A 7,471-nucleotide genomic window follows, 5' to 3' on the forward strand; every position below is an offset into this window, starting at 1 on the left:
CTTTTGCTTGACTAGTCTGTGGGACAGCGCTCCCAATTTTGGCACTAGTCCCCAGATGTTGCAGGAGGACTTTCCAGGGTTGACTGGGCTGGGTGTGCCATTGCCGTGTCCGTAGCCGTTGCCAATACCAGGTGGTCCGTCCGGTTTCATTCTTATTATTATTATTTTGTTTCATAGCGGTTAGTTACAACTGAGTGGCTTGCTGGGCCATTTCAGAGGGCAGTTAAGAGTCAACCACATTGCTGTGGGTCTGGAGTCACATATACGCCAGACCAGGTAAGGACGGCTGATTTCCTTCCCTAAAGGACATTAGTAAACCAGATGGTTTTTTACGACAATCTGATAGTTTCATGGTTACCATTACTGATACTAGCTTTTTATTCCAGATTTATTTAATTAACTGAATTTAAATTCCCCAGCTGCCGTGGTGGGATTTGAACTCACGTCTCCAGATCATTAGTCCAGGCCTCTGGATTACTAGCCCAGTGACATTACCACTATGCTACCATTCCCGTGAATTGACCTCGTATAATTCAGATATGCAAGAAACAAAGAACTTGCAATTATAAAGCTCTTTCACATCCTCAAAATGACTCAAAGCGCTTCACAATTATTGAATTACTTTTGAAGTGTAGTCACTGTTCTGTAGGCATATGCAGCAGCCAATTAGCACACAGCAAGGTCCCACAAACAACAAATCAGAGAACTGCCCAGTTAATCCATTCTGGTGATGTTAATTCTGGGACAAATGTTGGCCAGGACACCAGTAGAACTCCCCTCTCCTCTTCGAATAGTGTTATGGGATCTTTTCCATCCACTGAGACATGGTCTCAGTTTAATGTCCCATGTAAAAAAAAAAGTGCCTCCAACAATGCAGAACTCCAACAACACTGCACAGAATTGTCAGCATGGATTAAGTACTCAGGTCCTGGAGTGGAGACAAAAGTGCTACCACTGAGCCAAATTGACAGAACAGAGAGTAATCGTAATAAGTCAAGTAAGCAAAACCCTTTCAATCCATTTGATCATTTAAAGGCAAGTGGAAAATAGGCATTTTTTATCAGTTCACATTGGGCCGGATTTTCTGACCCCCATGGGTGTGTACGCACCTGTAGGGGCCGCACAAGTGCTGGTTTCAGGCATGCGAAGCGCATGTGCTAAAACCCGGCACGTGATCTGTCAAGAATCCATCTCACAAGATGTGTGGCACATGACTGAGGTTGTAACTGAGAATAATTCCAATCTTTATGCCACCACTTGAGAGCGGTTCTACCAATGCAGTATATCTTGCAGCCAATGGCAGCTCAAAGAAAATCTGTATCCAACCCCCGTTCGAGGGAGCCCTCCAGACCACTGGTTTCCTCCCACATGAAAGCATCTCGTGATGGTCTGCAGGCCTTGGGGGACCAAAGAGGGAGATTGGCGAGTTCTGGAATTAATTTCTTGAGAGCAGGATCTGAGGGCTTGGAAGATATCAAGTACCACTTTTTTCAAGTGGTTGAGGTAACTAAGTGACTTTATTGGGTTTATTCTCCAACAGATCAGTGGGCCTCACTATCCTACCTCTGCTTTCTGGTGAGGTTGCAGGAGAGTGCTGCATGAAGCCTACTCTCCCTCATGAAAGAAGCACTAGAAAGCACTCTGGACTGCCCCTGTAGATGCCTTCACAAGTGGGAGGAAGTATGAGGGCACAGGCTGCTGAGGATCCAAGTCCAGAGATTGTGTCACAGGTGCATCCCAGGATTCAGCAGCCTTAAAGATGATCATAATAGGGGGAAGTAGCCATTCACATCACAGATCCCAGGCTCGGAGGTTGCTCCTAGAGGTTTGAGAATACGGTTAAAGAGAGTACATAAACTCACAAGGGGTAAGGACACGGGTGATTCTTCATTTGTGTTTTACCAAATTGTTCCAGATCTATTATGACGTTTTGAATATTATCTTCTGTATTTCATGAGTACACTATAAAGTGGAAGTGACAGTGGTAATAATGATCGGTGCATTCAATTTTTTATCAGACTATCATATTTGTCAATGTAAGTAGAGGGGCTAACAATGGAGGTGAGCATTGATGTCTGAGATGCAATGACAAGAGATTGATCACTCATGACTGAAGGTTTCCCTAAAAAATTGGTCTCGACATACTGCTGACTGTAATACTGTTGCATATTCTTCATATACTGCCATATTGACCTTAAGGTTTTCAACCCCTGACCCTCCTTCCTCTTAGAGGATGCTGTTTTCCAACCAAAGTTGTGGAGCACACAGCAGGCTTTGACAATTCTGGCAACTGTGCTAGGAGCATACTACAAAGAGCCTTACAACCCGTCTACACTCCTGAGCCGTCCTTTCAGCATGCAAATAGCTTGCTCTATCCAGATTCTAGTTTATACATGAGCTTGATTATACCACCACTGGTGGTCCAACACAGTAGGTCATAAACCAGGGTAGTAAGTAGCCATCAGGAGCCTTACCCTTGATCGAGAAAGGCAGCAGGGACACTAGACTGCTGCAGAATAAAAATGTTATGGTGGCTTCCTGCAAACTTGGCATTAATATGAAGAAAGTTGTGTCTGTGGTCACATACTAGTTGGGCATTCATAGACTGCAATCCTTTACAGTTACTTAAATGGTAAGGTTGATAGTAGAGGCATGTATGCAGTCAAATACACCAACAACTCAGGGGAAACCTGCACTTCTGTTCACTCATCTGCCTGATTCCAGTGTCAAAAAAGATATGAACTGAGGTGCCCTGGAACACAAAACATTTATAACCTGCCTACTACACAATGCACTTCAAATTGACTTACTTGGCAGAAGTCATCAGTAGCTTCTTGGAATGACTGAATTGCAAATGAAGTAAGGGCTGTCAGCATTGTCCTTGTTCATGGTCTGTCGTCAAGTCACCTTGAAGAATGGAGCAAATTTGTTCCAGGGACAGATGTGCTGGTAAAGGAGTGTCTTGGTCTATAAACTCTGGTAATAGGGCATCTCCAAGAGGCTCTTCTACAGTGCTGCCTGAATCAATTGGCTTCCATGGCTGCCTCTCATTCATTTTTTTCCTCTGCCTCCAACATGTAGAGAATAAACAGTGGGATGTCCTTTGGGAATCCCATTCTGCAGACTTTGAGCACTTGTCCTGAAAATACCTTTCTGGAATTGCACTCACAGAATGCTGCAAGATGCACCCTCAATCTCCCAAAGTGTAGCCTTGAAAATATTTTCCAGGTTGCCCAAGAGAAACAAAAGTTCCAGACACATGACATTTTTGATTGACTTTTGACTTGCTGTTGCCCTTTAAGAAAAAAGTGTTCCAACTTTGTCATCAAGAGCAACAGAGAAACTCCACTTAAATCCTGTCGTAGTTTGCATGGGCAGAGTCAAAGGTATAAACACTGGGATTTAGGACAGAGCTGTGTAGCACAGAGCTGGGAGAATCTACTAAATGGAGTAGCTTGCTCAACAGAGTGGCAATGGCTATCTGGCGAGAGTGGGAATTCAGTGCAGAAGGGAAAGGAGGTGCTAAGTGCTTTAAACCAAGGGGCAACAGTAAATAAGTAAATAACTGCATTGGTGGAAATAGAAAAAGTGATGTCATAATCAACACACAGAGAGGAGCAGCAGAACCCAAGGAAATTAAGATAAGCATTTAGATTAGTATCTAGTTATCCCTTTGTGTGTTTAGTATCTTTCGTGGTTAGTGTTAAGCTCGAGTTAGTAGGGATTTGATATTAGTGCAAGTCAAAGGAAAATGAGCTAAGTGATTAAATTCTAACTGCATTTAAAGATGCTAATAACTGATAAATAGCTAAGTAATTAATCACGGTAACTAATTTATTTATCAAGCTGAATCTACCTATTTAATAAATCAGGACCTCAAGTGACCAATTAGTTCAAGAAATAAACTATAGATAACCAATAAATAAATTATGTAATTAATTAAGATATGGCAGTGTGTCAGGATTGTAGTATGTGGGAGTTTGTGGACAACAAGACTGTCCCATCTGTAAGAGATGTCTCTGCCTCGAGACACTGTGGCTGAGAGACATTGAACTGGAGTTATAGGGCAATTCTATAATTATGGGGACATATAGTATTCTTTGCAGTCAGGATCGAGAATCACAAAGGATGTGTTGCCTCCCAGGGTAAGGGACATCTCGATACAGCAGGAAAATAATCTGGAAAGGGAGGAGGATGATCCAGTTGTTATGCTCCATGGCGGAACTAATGAAATAGGAAAGATTAGGGAAGAGATCCTGCTAAGTGAGTATCAGGAGTTAGGAGCTAAATTTGAAAAGCTGAACCTCAGGGGTAATCATTTCATAGAAGATAGGAGCAGGAGTAGGCCATTCGGTCCCTCGAGCCTGCTCCGCCATTCAATGCGATCATGGCTGATCATCCAAGTTCAGTACCCGGTCCCTGCATTCTCGCCATACCCCTTGATCCCTTTAGCCTTAAGAAATATATCCAACTCCTTCTTGAATATATTTAATGAATTGGCCTCTACTGCCTTCTGTGGTAGAGAATTCTACAGGTTCACCACTCTCTGGGTGAAGAAATTCTTCCTCATTTCTGTCCTAAAAGGCCTACCCCTTATCCTTAGACTGTGACCCCTGGTTCTGGATTCCCCGACCATCGGGAACATCCTCCCTGCATCAAGTCTGTCCAGTCCTGCCAGAATTTTATAAGTTTCAATGAGATCCCCTCTCATTCTTCTAAACTCCAGTGAGTACAAGCCCAATCGACCCAATCTCTCCTCATACGTCATTCCTGCCATCCCAGGTATCAGCCTGGTGAATCTTCGCTGAACTCCTTCCATGGCAAGAATATCCTTCCTCAGATAAGGCGACCAAAACTGCACACAATACTCAAGATGTGGTCTCACCAAGGCCCTGTACAACTGCAGCAAGACATCCTTGTTCTTGTACTCAAACCCTCTCGTTACGAAGGCCAACATACCATTTGCCTTCTTAACCGCCTGCTGCACCTGCATGCTTACCTTCAGCGACTGGTGCACAAGGACACCCAGGTCTTGTTGCACTTCCCCTTCTCCCAATCTATTGCCATTCAGATAATAATCTGCTTTCCTGTTTTTGACACCAAAGTGGATAACCTCACATTTATCCACGTTATATTGCATCTGCCATGCTTCTGCCCAATCACCCAACCTGTCCAAATCATCCTGTAGTTTCTCGGCATCCTCCTCACAGCACACACGCCCACCCAGCTTTGTGTCATCTGCAAATTTGGAGATATTACATCTAGTTCCCTTGTCTAGATCATTAATATATATTGTGATGAATAGCTGGGGTCCAAGGACCGATCCCTGCGGTGCCCCACTAGTCACGGGATTTCGGGATTATTACCCAAGCCACGTGTAAATTGGCACAGGGACAAACAGATTAGGAAAGTCAACACGTGGCTAAAGGAGTGGTATGGGAAAGAGTAGTTCCATTTCATCAGACACCGCCACCAGTACTGGGGCAGGACAGAGCTGTACCATTAGGACAGGCTGTGCCTGATCCTAGCAGAAAGGATAACTAGGTCCGAGCAGAAAGGATAACTAGGGCTGTAAATAAGACTTTTAAAACATCACATTGGTTGGGGGGGGGGGCGGAGGGCGGAGGCGGAGGGAACTGCTAGAAATTACAGAAACCAAGCAATAAAAGAATCAGGAAAAAAGAGAGTAAAGGACAAGCTAAAGGAAGGAATAAGGATAACACAAATGGCCAGAGATCAGATGAAGTCATAGAGAATAAGGGTAAAATAACTACAAAAAACAAAGAGACAGGAATAATAAATAAAAACAATTCAAACTGTTGGTACAGCAGTATATGTAGTACAGGTTGAGCGTCCCGAATCTGGCAACCTCGAGACCGAGGCTGAGCCGGTATTTTGGGTTTTTCCGGACTTCGGAACGTGTTTCTGATGTCCGAAGTATGGAAATGCCCGAGCCCAGGTTGCGATATTTCCGGACTTCGGACATCAGAAACACGTGCCGAGTCCGGAAATGCCTGGGCCCAGGTAGTGCTATTTCCGGTTTTTGGTAAGCCTCCCTCAGGATGTCCGGATTCCGGAACATTTTACGGATTCCAGACCCCTGCCACCAATCGTCCCGGAGTCCGGATTCCGGAACTCCGAATTTGGGATGCTCAACCTGTATTCAAAAAAAAATAGATGAACTGGCGGCAATAATTTGTAGAGAGGATCCAGATATGGTAGGGATGTCTGAAACATGGCCACATAGGAGGACAGAATTGCCAACTACATAATGCCAGCTATAACACATTGAGGAAGGGAAGGAGTGGAGGTGGAGTAGCGGTACTAGTTAAAGATAACATAATGGCGGTAGGAACAAAAAGGATGTAACTAGCCTAAGATAGATATGGAATTAAGATGGATTGAGTTAAAAGACAAGAAGGGGTCCATCACCCTAATAGGGGTATACTATAGACCACCAAATCATGGAATAGAATTGGAGGAAGAAATGTGCAGGCAAATCTGCAAGTTGAGTAGCAGGCATAGAATAATAATCATGGGAGAGTTCAACAACCCACAATTATACTGGCAAGAAGAAGTAGCAAAAGGAGAAGAGAAAATTAAGTATTTACAGTGTATGTGGGACTCCTTTCTCACTCGGTAGAATCACAGAAATTTACAGCACAGAAGGAGGCCATTCAGCCCATCTTGTCCGTGCCGGCTGACAAAGAGCTATCCACCTAATCCCACTTTCCAGCACTTGGTCCGTAGCCCTGTAGGTTACAGCACTTCAAGTGCATATCCGAGTGTGTTTTACATATGCAAGAAGTTCAACAAGAAAAGAATCCCTGCTGATCTTGTAATAGGTAATGAACTAGAACAGAGGAGAAAAGTAAGAGTAGGAGAGCATCTTAGTAGTAGTGATCACAACATCGTAAGATTCAAGATTAGCATCGAAAGTGACTTAAGTAGGACAAAGACTAAGGTAATAGATTGGAAAAGAGCAAATTATGAGGAAATTAGGGCAGAACTAAAGAGGATAAACTGGGAGAAAAATCTTGAAAAACAAAGACAGAAAAACAGTGGGAAACCTTTAAAAGAGTAATCAATAGAATTCAAGAGAAATGTATTCCACCAAAAGCCAAAAACGAGCAAACTAATTATGGGGCACCATGGATGAATAAAGAACTAGAGGGAAAATTGAATCTGAAGCAAAAGAAATACAAGAAGTACTTAGATACTAAAGGAGGAGGACAAAAGAAAATACAAAAAACTTAGGAGGGAAGTTAAAAAAAACACATCTGGAAGTCAAAGAAAAATTATGAAATCAAATTTTCAAAGAATATAAAAAGAAATAAAGTGTTCTATAGACACATAAATAACAAAAGGAAAATTAAAGTAGGGATAGGGCCACTAAAGGATGAGTAAGATAAACTCAGAGAAGTATTGAATGCCTACTTCGCTTCCATTTTTACTGAAGAAGATAACGAAA

This window comes from Somniosus microcephalus, chromosome 8 (genome assembly GCF_052327205.1).
Source record: "Somniosus microcephalus isolate GS21.2 chromosome 8, FLI_Smic_1.0, whole genome shotgun sequence".
Lineage (NCBI taxonomy): Eukaryota > Metazoa > Chordata > Chondrichthyes > Squaliformes > Somniosidae > Somniosus > Somniosus microcephalus.